We start from the raw sequence: 18,505 nt of genomic DNA on the forward strand, positions 1-18,505 counted from the left end.
TGAGAGAAAGAGAGGGGAGGAGGGGAAGGTGACTCTGAGCAGGCTGACAGGTGACCAGAACCTGGGGGGGAAATGTGGCCAGGGAGAAATTCCTGGGGGCAGGTGGCTGGAAAACTTTTATGAACCGGAATGTCATATTTAAGCTTTTCACAGTCCTGTGATATAAAAGCCCTCGCTGACTCAAACCTTCCGTGAAAACTGCGTGCACATGCACGCCCACGTGAGGACACACACACACAGCACACACACACCACAGTCTGGCAGAGAGAACCTAAAATATCAAACTCACAGGTCCTAAAGTGATGGCACAATTCGCAGGCCTGGATCCAGATGCAGGATTCAACTTCGGGGCCAACTTGGAGGGCGTCATTATACCGCAGATCACTAGGGGGCGCCCTCACAGACATGCACACGTGGTGAGGGCCAAGAAGCGCCTGCCCATCCCCAGACTGCGGTCTTCTCCGTTTCTGAAGGGAAGGGGATGGGAAGGGGAAACAGGTGGTAACCGGGTAGGGGTAGAGATGTGCGGCTGAGTTTAGAAATACGAGACGCCACTCCCTGCAGGTGAGACCCCAGTCTCTTCAGACACGGAGTGGCCAGGTCTCCAGAACAGGCTGAGCAGGGAAATGAGTTCACAAGGCAGTAACCAACAGCATGCCTGAACAGAAATTACCCAGCTTCAGTAGAAAAGGACTTTCTTATCTCACAGACCGAGCCTTCTGTGTCTGCTAGCAAGCTTTCAAAGGTGACAAAGTCAACGGGCAGGCAGGCAGCAAAGGAATATGAGTGGGAAACAGGAAACTGTCAGTCCTGTCTAGTTAGCTTAATAATGTATTTGTTGAACTGTTTATGACTATCTCATAAGTGGATTACAGATGGCAAAAATTACTCCTAGTTCACACAATGGGGATTAAATAGGACAATAATGCATAGCATTCCCAAGAGTGACGCTACTTCCAAATGTTGGGCGCCTGAACTCATTTGAGGAGGACCACTGGTTTATGAAAACAGGTGATAAAGGTGAAATTGGGAAGGCTGTGCAAAGCCTGGGGTGTGTGGTTGTCACCCCGAGAGCCAAGGTTCCCGTGTCTGCCTATGGGTATGACGCCACCAACAAAGGATGCCCCCCCAATACAGCCCTGAACCCCAGACCAGCGAATAATGAAAGTTTCCCAGGGCAATCCAATTTGCTCAATCTAAACTTATCTCCTTACTTTCCAGTCTTTATGGAATTATTACAGGGATTGGGGTTTGGGGGGACTCTTGGCCCCTAAAGCATTAGAGCCTCCTGTCCCTGCCCTCCCTTATGGTACCTCCCGTCTCTGGGAGAAAGGGACTGGTGTGGACAAACCAGCTTGGCGCATCTCCCTGGGCATAGAGGCTTCCTTCATGCTCCTATAGCACTTTTTTCAGGCTTCTATTACATGGTACTTAAACTGCTTTTGAGACAGTTTTCCACTGTGTTTTCAAAGCCCGTCCTGGCATGTCTGTAAACATCAGTTCATATTCCTGGAATAAATCTTTTTTTGTGTTCCATCCTACTACCCACAGGGGTACAGATGGCATGTTTTATGTGGTGGCCACTATTTACAACTCAACCCCATGGAGGCCCATGAGATGCCACAAATGGAGCCCACACAGGAAGACGGCCCCTTCGGCAGAGACATTTGTCCCGACAGGCCAGGAGTACCAGGAAAGGGCACACCCTGAAAGTACACGGGGTGCCTCTGCCACTGACACACATCCTCTGTCCTGGGCCCGTGGGGTCTCGGGCATCCCTAGGAGGTGCCCTGAGAGGCAGGCTTTGCCCAAGCGATGGCGGGGTATGCATGGCCAGTGGCTGCGAGCGGGGCAAACAGCACACAAAATGCCCCAAATTGGCTGCAGAGTTAAAAACATCAACAAAACAAACCCTTCTCTAGCAAGGAGGCTCACCACATTCGTTTGCATGTGCATGAGTATCTGCTAGCTGAAGATCAATGTATCCTTCTTACTATCCTGATGGACAGCCATTCATCACAACAGAATTGACCATGTCAGTACCTCAATGAGGGGATGACAGAAGCAGGGGTTTTAATGGAGGAGGAGAGAGGGAAAGAGAGAAGAACCACTTTTCTCTGAAAAATACTCCAAAGGAGCCACGGCTGCCTCTGTCTCAGACGAAGATAGCATTTGCCGAAAATGTCAACAGATTGCTTCTTGAGTTGGAGTTGTGCAGACATCAAAAGCTTATTTTAACAGGGCATTTGCTTAAAATCACTTGGTTGGTTGAGGCATTTAGAATGTCTCTGACTATATAATTTGGATTAAGAGGTTCTTGTTGGTTTTACTGATTTAGCATAAATCAGAAGGACATACTGGAATAGACCCCTTCACATAACCAGAGCCTTTAGGCCATGAACGTAGTAAAATTTGCTCTTTGTTTGTGCTGCATTTTTAGTGGGTTCTTTTTTCTTTCTTTCTTTGCTTTTTTTTTTTTTTTTTTTTAACGCGGCTTAGTTGCTATGCGGAGGCTTAGCGCTCCTGCCTGGGGATCAGTTCCAGACTTTGGTTTGATTTGAAACAAGCCAAGCAAATTTGCCTGAATGTGATTTCAAAAGGTTTTCCTATTTCTCTCATCAGGAGGTTGAAGGAAGCTGGGAAGCAAGACACTATCTGAGTTCAAATAATGCCGGCCTGATTTTCTCAAATATTTAGTACGATTCAGTAGACACGGTTCTGACAGATGACCACCAACCACCGCTGATCGGCTCTCAGGACCAGGTCTTGGCAAGCTTCATTTCAAAAGGCAGATTACTCACACTCAGAGATAAAGTATTTTCCCTCTATTTTCACTTTCTTTCAGTCTTTTTCACTTTCTCCATATCACATTGACTAGATATGACTCAGAAAGTTAATGGTAATTGGTCTCATCTTAATTTAGCAAAGAGAGAGGAAGAGAGGGAGAGAAATGAGTGTAATTTGCAGAACTCAGTGCAGGTCATTACAGGTGTGTTATATTCGTGTATTCATGAGCCCCCCGGGACAGACATGCTGCGATATCCAATAACTTTCTTAATGTGTAATTACACACCATCAGACTATAATTGATTAATTGAAAAGAGAATGTAGGCAGATGTGAGGGCAAGACTTCTGCTGCTCATTAAATGAATATGTCCTTGCTTCTCTTTAATAAGTTAAGTGGAACTACTCAAAAGCAATTAAGTCAGTAGTGAAATTCATTAAATTTTAAGTAATTATTGGTATTAAATTCTGTAATAAAATTCAAGACTTTGCACATTTCTATTTCAAAAAGAAGTATGATCATTCTATGGGGCCAACTGAGCAGAATGAGGGTTCCAGAAAGGAAACTACATCTTGGACTCACTGACATTTTGTATGAAAATCACCTGAGAGAGAGAGAGAGCTGGAAGGAGGGTTATGAGGGTCTCTGGAAGCTTGCTTTGCTTATCATCCTAGACAAGCTAGAGCTAGTGTCTCATTTAAACCTAGGAAGGTTGTCATGTTTTCAAAGCAATTCTTTCATTTAAAAATTTTAAATAGTTCAAAAAGAATGAAAAATTACATATCTTTAAATCTAATGCCTTGAGAACTACATCTGATACCTTCTCTAGTAGCTAAATTCAGACATATACATGAATATAGGGGCGCTGAATGCAATTTGGAGAAAATTCTTTTCAGGCTCCATTCTCTTATTTGGGGAACAAACATGGACAACGACTGGGGAGGTGGGGAGGATGAGGTACACCATAGTTTAGAGAGGGAGTCCCAGAGAGTTCTCAGAACCCAAAGGTGGCTCCTACATCTTCTGCCGTTATTCATTCTGCCCAAGAAACTGGACAACTCAGAAATGTGTCAGAAAGGAGGTCCACTCAGCCAAGGCTGCGGCATTCCAGACATTCCTGACAACTCCCTAGACACAGGAGAGTGTCTTGCAGTCTGAACTGGCTGTGGAAAAGTGCCAACAGAGAGCCACATGAGGACGGTTTGTTCATTCATTCATACAGTCGGTATTCCTTGGGCACCTATTCAAAGCCTATAGTAAGGTGATTTTATAAATACTTACGTTTGTCTATATCTATCATCTATCTATACTATAAAGTATACAAAGAATTTATACAAAGCCACGGGGGATTCTGTGAAAATGGAGCTCATTTCACACCCACCCGAGATGATCTTATGCCCTGCACATCACACGTTGTGTTAGTCACTCAGTCATGTCCGACTCTTTGCGACCCCATAGACTGTAGCCCGTGAGGCTCCTCTGTCCATGGGATTCTCCAGGCCAGAATACTGGAGTGGGTTGCCATTTCCTTTCCCAGGGGGATTCCTCCCGAAATCGTGCTGACCGAATGATGGAAGAAATTGATGACATGGGCTTTGAGGAAAGCTTGACTGTGTGTTGCACTTGCATAAAGTTCTTTAATTTATAGAAATAGTTAAGAGATGTTAATGCATGGCCAGCATGAGCCAAAGAGATGGTGACGATGACAGCAGCGAGTGAAGGAGAACTGACTCCAGAATCTTTGTCTATTTCCAGGTCTCTTGCTCTAACCATCAGCATCCTTACCAGTCCAGTCACTCCTTTCTTGCAACAGAAAACTTAAAATGTAAACCTTTGTGTTGTACTCATTAAAAAAAAAAACCAAAAGATTCAACCATGTATCTTAAAGTCATACTTCCAAATCTAAAATTAGCTTTATAATGGTTAGTTTCACAATCTAAAAAGACATTATTGCACTTTCATTGTTTGCTGGGGCTAATACACTGATGACATGATCCATCTAGATGCAAGGCTATGGGGCTGTTGGTTCTGGGAGGTACGGTTCCCATAGTAGGCATGGTGAGAGGCATTCCCACAAGCAGACTGACCAGACACAGAGAGAGTAGGGAGATACAGAATTCTGCCATTCCCTGAGGGAGGAGAGAAAGCATATTACATATACTCTCATTCCTGTTGGAAGAAAAATTCCAATCTTCACACACATTGTAATTTTAGAAACCATAACTAATGCTAAAGCTAAATTAGACTAAATAGGTGTATTAGGCTCAGAAAGAAAAAAAAAATCAGGGCATGTGGAAAGATATTAGGTCTCATTTTCTGTTTGTCTGTTTTTCTGCTATAACAGACAATTTATTGTCCCACAGCTCATTTTAATCTTGAACATGACCTTGATAATCTGTGTAAGGTAGAGGCAGCCCAGCGATTTCAAAGAATTCAAACCAAGAGAGATGCTCTCCAGATTTACCATGTTCACTTAATGACATTTTGCTCACATTATTTTGGATTTTTTCTTCTTTTCTTTTTTACAACTGCAACAAGTCCCCAGTGCATTCCAAACTGTTAAATCTGACCAAAGAAAAACTGATTTATCAAATAAGTAAGTGCCTAACTGATATATCCTGAAATTTATCAGCATATGAACTAAGAAGATGCCCAAAGAAGTGGGTGATGGTGTTTACTTCCAAAAGAAAAGTAGAATTTAAATAGTCAGTTAATTAGGAAAATCAGGGAATATCAGATTATAAGAAATTTGATTTTGGGGTTTAACTAGTAAACCCTCTTTGTGTAAGACTTTTTTTTTACCCCAAAACCATTTAATATTAGTCTAATACTCTATCTTAGTAAAGACAGTGAATTCAATAAGATGTTTTTTCTTTATGAAGATCTTGAAAATCTTTAGGGTCATTACTAGAAAAATACCAGTTCTCCTTCTAGAGTCCCGTACACGTGCCAGGTATAAAAAAGTAAGCTAAATTCACACAATCAAAAACTATATGTCGTGAGATTTTTCTCTTTAAACAGCAAGGAATCTAAATATTCCTGTGAGCTTTATTTATTGGCATTTCCTTCTCTCTCTTGAAAGTTAAATACAAAAAAAAGTGGGGGGGGGTGCTTATTCCCTTCACTACCAACTTTTTACTGAGGCTTATTATATACCAAATACTTTATAAGTATTATTTCATTTAGCTGTTACAGCCACTCTAAATGGCGTGTACAGCTATTATTTCTGTTTTACAGCTGCAGAAACCGACCTTCCCAAGGCCACAAAGCTGGTCCCCACCCAGCCGGGCTGGTGTAACTCCAGGGCACATAATCTGCACTGCCTCTGTGTGATTCTCTGAGAGAAGGAGTTCTTACATTCTTGGGAAGGGAGACTCTATGCCTCTTTAATTCAAATTTAAGAGCCTTGTTTGTGTTTTTACAGTGAAGCCACACTGATCACTGAATCATTCTGGATCACAGCTCAGTTTCTTGCTTCTACTTGCTCTCACTTTTTCCCACTGGACACAACTAGCTACTTACTCAATTATGACTCTTATCCAAAATCTAAATTTATAAGAAAATTGGCTGGAGATGAAATCTTTGCCAGTTATTTATATTAACATGGTCATAAGAACTTGATGACCAATATTTCTGAACAGTCATCTGCAGTCTCTTTCTTGCCTTTCCAGCTGTGAGAAGCATTTGTCCTCATCACGATGTACCTATCTGCCTTCTAGAAGCCTCACCGCTCCCATTCTCCAAGGGGTAAAAGCACTGCTTTCGTAACTGTGCTTCATTGCTCAGGCTCCTAATACAGATCCCCATAGCCTAAAACACCAAGTGTAAAATTAGCTGCTCTCACTGTTTTTATTATCTGACCATAACCTACTGAGTTAACTATTCTCATCACTCACACAATGATGCCAGGCAGTCTCTCCATGGCCCCCCTGTACTCCAAGCTCACCTCGCTCCCATCACTGTACCAACAGCCTTCTCTTTCTCTGTGATACACTTCCTTTCCCCCTCTAGCCTACAGGAACCAGCCCAGACCCCACCTCCCCGGAGGATCTATTCCTGATGACTCTAGCTCACCATCTCTTCCCCATTAAATGAACTTTTACTTCCTTTTTGTACACATAATACTTTAATATGTATTTCTATTCTCTAATCACCATACAACCCCCTCTGGCCCTTTAATCTACACTGGAAGTTCATTGTTCACACCAGCACAGTTTGCATATAAATGCCTAACGAGAAGAATCCACGTTTTATACCATCTTTTAAGTACAGCACTCAGGAGACAGTAGGTACTCAATAAATGCATCTTGATTGGAAGACAAATATCTTCAAAATCTAAGTCATATACACACCATAACCACTTACTCATATTAATTCCACTTTCTGAGATGTGTCTATGACACTAAATATTCAGGTTTTTAGAAAAGGTTTTAAATATTTATAGATATTGTATTGAATTATATATATATATTGTTTCATGCAAGGTACGCAGAAGAAATTAGAGATATAAGAAACTATCCAGACCAAACACAGCAGAGAATATATCCCTTGAGAAAAGGACTTTGGGGTTTGAATGATCAAGACCAGCTGTCTCCACTGATGCCACTCAATTTTTAACTTGGATGATTTGATGACAGTCAGAACATTGTTTAAAAATAAAAGTGCTAAAGAAAAATGAAAATTTCACTACAACTTCATTTTTTCATGTTACTTATTTTTATGTGTTCATATATAAACATCAAATTATGTTTTGATATTTACATCAAATACTGCATAAATGATTGAGATGTGTTAAATGCCATAGGCTCATAAGCACTTCTGTAATGCTCCAGTCTATTTTCATTTTCTTTTATATATGTATCGACATTTCTGCAAGGGATATACGTTTGCCTCCATATATTGTATTTTGTATGTGTATATACACAATGATGTCACATATTGTCAAAATTCAAGCTATCTGGCAAGTATATAAATATTTCTCTAAGCCAAAACTAGTGTTTATATTATTTTTGTCCTAACACAGTTATCAGACAATTTAAAAATTAAAAACATCACTGTGTGAAATGGCTACATAATGGAGACCCCAAAGTGTTTCATATTTGTTAATAATCAGGATACTCTCCACATGAAGGTCTTATCCTAGCATATGCTCAATATTTAAATATTGCCTCCCTTCCTATCTCAGGCTCTGACATTTAAAAATGTTTATGTGGTTTTTTCCCCTTCCGTGTTCACACCAAGAAGAGTATAACAGATTCTGCTGCAATATCAGAATCAGATTCAAATTTTCCATTCAAAGGAAACTAAACTATATTGAGATCTGAACACTATAAAACAGCAGAGTATTTCACACAGTTAAATTTAGGGTATAACTTGGTTGATATCCTGAAGGTAGATTACAGAATTCAAAGTGTACGGAATGTACATATCTATGTGTACTTGTCTCTTCTCTAGATTGGGAACCTCTCTAAGAGGTGATGGTGTTGGTGATGAGAATGGGTAAAAAAAAATCCTAATTTATTTAAAAACCCATACTTTCTCCTAATGAAATCTACAGCTTGTTCTATTGAGAAAGTGTGTGAGAGAGAGAGAGAGAGAGAGAGAGAGAAACCATTGCTTCTCCACCAATGTATTTTCATGGATATTTAAGAGAAATACTGATGGATATACAATCGAACGTAGAACATTAAGCAATTTTCTCGATAATTAAAGCAGAAGTACTGCTTATTATTTTAAACCTGATTTACTGAGAGTATGTCTAAACTGGCTCAATATTTCTCTTGAAATTATGAACAAAGACATCTATCAGCTCCACTAAAGGGCAAGTATACAGCAGTCAAATTCTCAGCTAAGACAACCACAGGCCCACCCTCCACTCCACTTTGTCCATGGCCCGTGAACAATCCAGACCCAACCTTAAGCATTTTGTTTTTATCTGAACTAGAACCAGGAGGATATGTTATTTCATGTATTCATCCAACAAATAATTTTTGAGTACCTACCTCCACAGTTCATTGAATCTATATCACCACTGATTGTTACGATGCTATTCTTTAATACCACCAGGGAAAAACATTGCCAATTTTTTTAAAATGACAGGTCATCAATTATAACACGAAATCCCATTTCTGAGATGTAAACGTGTTGGGGGGTGCATCATAAAATATGGGGTGGACAAGCATGGTTGTCAAGGGTACAGTGAGTAAAGACAAAGGTCTTGCCTCACAGAGTTCTGAGCCGGGGAGCCTTGTCTGGAATTAAAAGAGGGCATCTCAACATCTGGTTGAATGTGGCCAGGGAGGAGAAGCTAGGAAGAGCGCTCTCCAGGAAAGTCCAATGCCTCAAACCAGAAGAGCAGCAAGTGTGCAAGAAACATGGTCACAAAAGGCATTTCAAGCCAAATGCAGTGGGAAAATACATTAAAGACCTTATTTGCAGCTTAACCATGGACTTCTTTCTTTCTTCTTCTCTTTTAAAATTCCCTCTCACCAGTCCTCCATCACCTCCACATCCCCATCTCCAATTTTCTGCCTCCTTTATTACTCATGTATGCCATTCTTCTCAAGTCCAAATATTTTTTATTCCTTTTCCTTTTTCTCCCAAGAGACTTTCGTTAGCTTGTTCTAGCCACAAACCAAGCATATGACTAAATATGATTAATATTATTTCTGGCTGGTTTCTTGGGCACCTTTATATTGATAATTGATATCCTGTCTGGTTTTCTGGTTTTGTTTGATATACGATCTAGAGTTTCTTTCAAGCCATCAGAGGTGAATTCTCTTTGGTACTTTAGGTAATTGTTCAGTCCTAGCAATTAAAACAATGAAGGAAAATGTCACTGACACTTATCTCCAGTATGCTACTTGATGGCCAGAGGTCTTGAAGGCAAAAGATCAGTTTAAACCTGGTTTACCAGGTTCACCCCAAATAATACAACTCCACCAAATCAAAAGAGGCCAAGTTTTTTTGAAATGGCTTTACTGATCATAAAAAGAATAAAAATCTTCAAAAGAAGATTTAACATTTATCAAATACCATCTATTGCTGTCCGATTAAAAAAAAAAAACCCACTCAAATGCTTACTACACACTGAAAATTATATTTTCTACAGACTACCAAATTTAAAAATATATACTTTGGTTCCTTTCCCTACAATTTAGTATTCATTGGAAATTCTCAAACACTGACATGCCTTTCTGAATAAACTCCCCTTCCTAACATTCCCACAGATGTTCCTTCTGGCTTCAGAATTCTACCAAAGAATTGTTACCATAAAGAAGCCAGAAAGAGTGATTCTGGATTGATTGCTTAATTCTGTCATCCCACAAACACAGACTGGACCCTTTCTCTCACCCAGGGATGAAAGAGTATATCAGACCTGGTGCCTATCTTGAGAAGTTGGCAGTATTTTGGCCTGAGGGTCACAGGTCACAGAGATGTGAACCAATTCAGGCTCTGCAATCTCTCACTATATCTCCTCCCATCTCCCAGTGCAAGGAACGTACATCTCCAAATCGTAATTCCCCACTTCGTGAAATGGTAGTAACAATGTGAGTGCCATGCTGTGCTGAGTGGATTCACCCATGTCCGACTCTGAAACCCTGTGGGCTGTATCCCTCCAGGCTCCTCTGTCCATGGGATTCTTCAGGCAAGAATCCTGGAGTAGGTTGCTGTGCCCTTCTCCAGGGGATCTTCCTGACATGGGGATCAAACCTGTGTCTCTCTTATATCTCCTGCATTGATTGGCAGACGTGTTATTTACCACTAGCACCATCTGGGAAGCCCTGATAATAACAATATCTACTAGCAAAGGTATAGAGCATACAGGGTCTCAAAAAGGGTCTGTAAAGACCAAGCACAATGGCACCCTGGAGGCGCCCCACAAAGGATGGTTTCTTATCTCCTTCCCTTATCAAGCATATTCATTTGCTATTACAGATACTTCCATGTGTAAATTATATTTTTCCTTTGCTTTGCATTTATTTTCTTAATAGTTGCCTATTTCTAAGATTAACAATTGTACTACTAAATGGGAGGGCAAGATGAAGGGGTCTTGGATCCCACAGAACATTCTTTGATAGTTTTTTAAAGCTTAGCTCTAAGAATTATCTGCCTGATATACCTTGTTCCTTTCATTGTTCACAAGGAAATTTCGTGGCTTTTGTTTGCAAATATTCATACTCAGGACTTTCAGATAATCAATTGCTAGAAAATTCAGTCAGTGGTATTCTATGATGTGCTAGTAAGTAGACAGCCTTGAAAGAAATAATCTTAGTTACAACAACCTTAATGGAATGCCAAGTGTTTGCCAAATACTGTTCTAAGCATCTTAGGGGTATTCATTCATTCAGACCTCACACCAACCCTACCAGACAGACATGATTGTTCTCCTTATTTCACAGACAAGGACATGGACAGAGAGATATGTTCAGTGACTTGCCCAAGGTCACATAGCCAGTGGGGGGAGTGAAGGAGTTTCCTGAATTTGAACCAAATAGTCCAGTTCAAGAGTCCAAGCTCTTCAACCTAACACCATACTATTTTGGGGAGGTTTTAAATCCTTCTTTGAAAATTACCCTGACATTACAGTACCTCACATATCAGCAACATTTGCTATGCTGCCAATAGGGATCTGTAGTGTTCTTGGCATAAATGGGCAAGTAAGTTCAAGTGTTTCTCTGAAGTTTTGTCTTAAATTAAAATATTTAATTTCAAATATTTTATGGGCTTCTACCAACCCAACTGGGAAGAGACTCTAATAGAGAAGAAAGGCAGGTGCTTCCAGGATCTGCTTTAAGATTTTGCTTAAATTAATGCTACTTTCTAGATCCTTTCTGTTAATAATAAGACTAAGGCTTATTGAACTTTTACTCAGTATGTCGGGCATAGTAAGTGCTTCATATACATGATCTCACTTATCCCCGAAAACAACCCTATGAGGCAGGTACTGTATTTATCTTCATTGTATTGATAAAAGCACTGAGGCTCAGGGAAACCTGACCAGCTTGCGCAGCTGGTATGTCTGCAGAGCAGGGCTGGGACACCCACTCTTACCTGGAAAACACATGGTCCTCCATGTCTCTCTCAAGAACCACCACGATGTACTGTTCATGTAAGTCTACACGAACACCAAACCATATGCCTCTGATCTTTTTTGTGCAACGGCCCCAGAGCGGTAAAGGCAAAGATCTCCATGCCTTGGAAAAGGGAGCTTGCAGGGGACCAAGGGTCTCCGATTAAATCTCATCCCAAGAAAAGTACCTACACCAGAGCAGAAGCAGGGGAACTCCAGCCTTCCTGCGGCTTCTCTCCCAAAGGAAGAAATTAAAAAGAGACAGTTAAAGTAGGATTTGCATGGGTGGTAAGTGAGGGAGACAGTCTTTGTGGGAGAGGGTCTTTGTAGGAGAAGAAAAGGCTCTGAATCACAAGACCATGGCAGCCATGGAGCCAAAGGGCTAAAAAGAGAAAGAGAGAAGCAGCGGAGCCAGCTGGAAAGAGGGTGAAACCACAGCACAGATGGAGACAGGAGTGTGAGCGGAAATAGGACAGCTCAGGCAGAAGGCACTCTTCTGCCCGTGTCAAAGTCTGGATGGTCTAGATGGAGAGTGTATTGGGGCCACCTCTAGCAGAACTGCTCCTTGCTTAGTCTAAGATTGGTCCTCTTCTCTCTAAAAAGTTTTATTTTTCTAAAAACATTAGTTCAGAGAACCCTTTGGAGAACACCAGAATAGCTCTAGACTACAGGGGTCAGGAACAGGGGTGGTGAGGGAGGGGGGGAAAAAAAAGGTTGGCTAGGCCAACTCTCTCTAGACAGCAACCAATCCCTGGGGATTTCTGGGTCATTTTACACCTTTGGGGTTTTTACAGTGACTATTTCAGGAAACTGGTACACAACATACTACATACGCACACGTCATATGATATTTTATTTGATGTTATGGGAGTCCAAGTGTATCACCATGAATTTTAATTCTCAATGCCTGGGCTGCTCAGCTGTAACATCAGAGAAACAGTGTGTTAATTCAAGTTGAGCCAGGGCATGTATTTGGCTTTCTGCTAGACTAGCAGCATTAAGGGAGGTCTTTGGCCAATTATACCTATGTTGAAAAGCCTATCAAGTTTCTGGTGAAATATGGCTATTTCTATCATCCTTTTGGGGGTTTGCATTGAGATTCCATGATCTTGCTAGAAAGTCCTAGCAATAGCTAATATCTGACAGCAATCCAGAATTCCCCCTCACTGCTATAATGAAGTCAACATGTACAGGTGAGATGGGCTGGGTTGCAAAGAGATCTTAATTTTTTTGCTTGTAGAAATGTATTTCTTACACGTAATTTTAAATCTTGATCATAAATTTTGTCCTATTTTCTTGTCCATCTAAGCTTAAAGAGATCTTATTTCTAAATAAATACATTTAAAACCAGGGGTGAATGCAAACTATTCTATATTGGATGGATAAACAACAAGGTCCTACTGTGTAGTAAAGGGAATTACACTCAATATCCTGTGATAAACCATAATGGAAAATAATATAAAAAAGAATGCATATATACATAACTGAATCACTTTGCTGTCCAGAATAAACTAATACAATATTGTAAATCAACTATTCATCAATTTTTAAAAAGAAAGATAAATAAAACAATAAAACCAGGGATCCAATAGTAAAGAAAATAAAAGTCATCACTAGCACTGTGGCATGTCTTTCACCTTAAGGGTTTTTAAAACTCCATCTGACCATCCAAGCCTTGCAGGGCTGTGCTGAGCAGGGACGGAAGAGCACACTGCATAACCAAGAGTCATTTGTTTTATGTATTCCTAATCCCAAAGCTCCAATTCCCAATTTAATCAGTCTCAATGGATTCTTTCTAGCCAGATAAGTGGTGCGCTAATCTTTACCAAAAAAAAAAAAGTTAAACCAAACGAAAAAGCATATGCTTCACAATACTTCAGCAGACTAAAAGGGTGGAGTGGTAGAGGGTAAAGGGGTAGATGAAGCAAGATTAATAGTTGATAACTGTTAGTACATGGACATTCGTTTTACGACTCTCTACTTCCATATGTTAGGAATTTTCCATAATAATTTTTTAATCCACAGAAGTACTAGGGATTTCTGAAAGTAAAACTACTGAAGTCTAGACTTGATAGGACGGTGTCAGTTATTTGTGTGTGCTTAATCACTCATTCATGTCCGACTCTTTGCGACCCTATGGACGGTAGCTTGCCAGGCTCCTCTGTCCGTGGAATTCTCCAGGCAAGAGTACTGGAGTGGGTTGTCATTTCCTTCTCCAGGGAATCATCCTGACCCAGGGATCAAACTCTTGTCTCCTGTGTCTCCTGCACTGCTGGCGGATTCTTTACCCACTTTAACCCAAACATAAGACAGTTATTTAGACCTCTGTAAATGGACCAGCCTGCCAGCTCACTCTGTATCCTTCAGGTCCCTCCACTTCAGTCAACTTAATTGCCAACTGAGATGTGAGTTACTTGATCTGAACTTTCCCACCTCCTTGCCTTTGTGCATGTTATTTCCCTCTGCTGGGAATGACCCTTATACCCCGGCTCCAACTACAAAAAAATCCAACCCTGGAAGGCCTGTATCAAAAGTATCCCTGGTTAAGTCTCTAATTACAACATGTGGAAATAATCTCTTCCTCCCTTGTACTCCAGAACTTGGTTGGTGCCCTCTTGGGCCACAGCTCACTGTGGAACAATAATAATCATGAAATAAAGAAGGAGCGTGACCATAGCAGCTAATATATACTGAAAGTTACTATGTACCAGGCACTTTAAATGAGTCATCACGTTCAATCCTGACAGTACTCTTTGAGGCTATTATCTTTTATTATCACATTTTACAGATGAAGATCCAAAATGCAAAGAGGTCCATGAGGCACAATGGTGATCCAATATGATATGATGTCAGATATATCACCATAAACGTTAGGCTTTTGTGCCTATGATCCTTCGCTATACCATCAGAGTGATATGGTATAAATCAGACAAAATTCTAACTTCCAGGAAGACCAGAGAGCCCATGTTCCTGATGACTACAATACTGACTATCCTTGTTCTTCCTACTGAATTTAAGCTCCTTCAGGGAAAGGACTGTCTTTCTCTATTTCTGTCCCCTACAAACACTGTCTAGCATAATGCCCTGTACATAGAAGATGCTCAGTAATGTCTTATTAACTGAACACTGAATTAACACAGAGCAGTTCTTCCTAGAGGCAACATCCAACTCTTATAATCCACCTCTCTGCCTCCACAAGGAAATCAGATGGACAAAGCAGCCCACAGAACTGCCCAGCATCTCTCCTCTCCACCAGCTCTATATACAAGGCCACAAAACTAAAATAGTTTTCGCCTTCTCCCTACACTGACATTGTAAGTGACCAGAAAGAATTCTTCCCTGATGCTATTTCTATTTAGCCTCCCAACTAAGGGGGCTTCCCATGTGGCTCAGTGGTAAACAATCTGCCAGCCAATGCAGGAGACGCAACAGATACAGGTTTGATCCCTGGGTTGGGAAGATCCCGTGGAGGAGGAAATGGCAACCCGCCTCCAGCATTCTTGCCTGGAAAATCCCATGGACAGAGGAGCCTGGTGGGTTACAGTCCACGGGGTCTCAAAGAGTCAGACATGACTTAGAGGCTGAGCACACACTCGTGCACACACATATGCACTCCCAACGAAGGGCATCTCCCCTTTCCTCTGCAAAACTGCCACCTTCAACAACCTAAGGAAAAGCCAAAAGGAACCAGACTGTCTAGGTAATGATCGGTGATCTGGAACTAAAGAAGATAGGCTGCTCTCCCCTTCCCCTTTCAGACTTCCTAAACCTAGTTTCTTTCCAACCAAATTACACCACACTGGTTTCTGGACATCTTTGACTATATTTTGACCTTATTCCTGAGTACACTGATGCTCTCTGTATTCTCTGGACGGCTCCGAAGAACAATCGGGGCTCAGCTCTTACCTAAGGTGCTGCTAGGTCTTACCCCAGGTAGCTTTCAAGAACTGAGCAAGTACTGACTAACAAGAAGATGTAAGCTCCTGGTATAATCGAGGTCCTCCTTCCATTCTGGCTCTTAACCCAACTCCCACCATCAGTGTGAGCATTTTAACAGGGGAAATGAGAAGGACTCCTAGTCCCAAAAGAATGAGGCGATAACGGTAAAGGGATGAGCAACAGAGATGTAATTTGGGACAAGTGCTGGTCACCAAAGCTGGCTCTAAATTCTGCCTCCTCTGGGCTCTCATAAACTATGTTGCTGTATTGGTTTTGATTTTTAAAGATTTTTTTTTATATGGACCATTTTTAAAGTCTTTTTGAATTTGTTACAATACTGCTTATGTTTTATGTTTCAGTTTTTCCACCACAAGGGATCTTAGCTCCCTGACCAGGGATCAAACCTGCACCCTTGCATTGGAAGGCAAAGTCTTAAGCACTGGACCACAAGGGAAGTCCCCCGTGTTGTTGTATTATTCAGGGATATGAATTCCCCACATTATCTTTTACTGTAAGTTATTTGCTTTGGTCATAAGCTTAGACAGACCAGCAAAATACCCTGAGGAGTGTGTGTGTGTGTGTGTGTGTGTGTACACACATCTATTTACGAAGTGGTAGATGGGGCCACAGTGAATTGTGATTTATCAAATAATATGCAAGTTTTATCTTATGTCACTCATCTTGACAGCCTTGCATTTTCAAAACTAATAAAAAACATAAGGAAACTGCTGCACAATCACCAGCCAAGGAATCTTGGCCACCAAGCTAAAAATCTAGTCATTTGTGTTGTACATTAAGTGTGAAGGCACGTATCATAGTTTGAGGTGTAAATGGGCAAATCAATACCTACAGGAAATCGACAGTTGCATGGCCAATTTTTCTTTCAGCCAATGCTTTGTCAGTGCCTTCTGATTACACACACTTGTGCATTCTAGGCATCGCTTCTACTTTGCTTTTGTTTAGGTTACTTAATATTCCTCCTCTTCCAAGAAGCAGAGACTGCGGGTAAGGGAAGGAGGGCAGAGACCATCAACAGTCAGTAACAGAGTCAGAGGCTATGTCCTATTTCCCTGGCCAGGGCACTTTCTGTCAGCAGCTGTGGCCCAGAGGGTTAACCTTCCAGCCATGTGTCCCTGATCACCTGGGAACCCAGAGTAATCTGTTCCCTCAACACTTTCTCCCAAGAGCCATCATCATCCCTCAAAGAGCTCCCCCACCTTCTAAACCCACGCCTGTTATAGTGACCTGCACAGGAGGGCAGACTCACCCTCAAGCTAAGAAAAGCCCTCTGGAGCGGGGCTTGCAATCTTCTTTCACAGTCTTTTAAATTTGCCCTAAGCTGCACTAAGAAAACTCCAAGGACTTCCTCTCTTATGAATGAACAAATCTCTTTCACAGAGAAGCATAACTTCTCAGAGATTCATAACCAGCCAAACACCAAACTTTTCTTGCAGCTGAAAAAAATTACATTTCTCCTTGGAGAAATAAGCTCACTTGTTCTTTCACTCTATTATTTTCTTCTTTTATCACAAGAAATTATGCTGACCAAAATAAAGTATTTATAATAGCTACTAGAAGGACAAAGACTGCACTGATTTCTTGAAACTACTGCCAACACAATACTGTGTTTAAGCACATCAATGACTAAACATATATTTTCTCTAAAGATAGCTGGAAAAGATGTTCACATGTATGTTTTACTTTCTCCAGTATAAACTGACCATAACCCGGACTCAAGCACATTCGTTTTTCCAGTAAATAGGAAAAAAGTAAAATATGGCATATTACTGTAAACAGTATCTCTAAAAAGAAGTCAGCTATCCCCCAAAGCATTTCAATATCAAAACATAGTATAAATGGCCCCTATGGTCTTCTGCTAGAAAACCAGAGTCACAGAGTGAAACATTAAAATGGAAATAAATGAAAAAGGTTTCCCCCTAATAGGTAACACTAGCAACCATGGAAGTTTAAGAGCCCTATGATAAAATACGAGATGAGTTAAAATTTCAGGAAAAAATTGCATTTATAAGCAGTAAATTTGCCTGAGGACTGATTGGCCAAAGGACAACACACAGAATAAGTGATGCTATCGTAACCACGCAGACTGTGGAGGGGGAAGGAGTTTCTTACTATCAACATCTAGCTACTGTGGCAAGAATGAGTAAGAACTGTATTCTTCTCTCTTCTCCTGCTCTTTGGACATTTTATTTTTAATGAACGGTTGGCATCAGAGCTAAGTCCAAAGACTATTACATGTGTGATTTCCTAATGTGTTCCACCAAAAATCTAAACAGAAATGAGACGACCTCAGAATGTCACAAGTGAGCATCCTCATTCTCTTTCAGTGTTTTCATTTAGTTGCAGCAAATGTTTTGCTTTAATGCAATTGAAAAGAAAAGAACATTTAGGGACAACATAGCTAGATCCCTCATAAAGCTTCATTTTCAAAAGCAGTGTTTGAATCTCTAAATAAATGACAATTCATTCTCTGTTTACTTTAGGTAAACAGAAAATGCATTGCGGAGCACTCGTTTTCAAAAGCTAATCAAGAACATTAGGTCCCAACAGATTCATTTAATAGAAATATAATAGGCATTCCTGCTCTCTTTTCATCTTGTCTCGCTGTAAATGCTAAAATGAACAGCAAATTAACCCTGCGTTGGAACAGAGTCCCTGTCACAGCTGAGATCCTCTCTCTCACGACTTGG

General features: G+C 40.8%; 1 protein-coding gene across 3 annotated transcripts in view; it reads right to left on the reverse strand.

Moving 5' to 3' along the window:
- The window catches only part of LOC122685190 (sine oculis binding protein homolog), a 165,275-nt gene that overhangs the window by 50,208 nt on the left and 96,562 nt on the right, over positions 1 to 18,505 (reverse strand). The window lies entirely within an intron of this gene.

This window comes from Cervus elaphus, chromosome 28, assembly GCF_910594005.1.
Source record: "Cervus elaphus chromosome 28, mCerEla1.1, whole genome shotgun sequence".
In the NCBI taxonomy this organism is placed as follows: domain Eukaryota; kingdom Metazoa; phylum Chordata; class Mammalia; order Artiodactyla; family Cervidae; genus Cervus; species Cervus elaphus.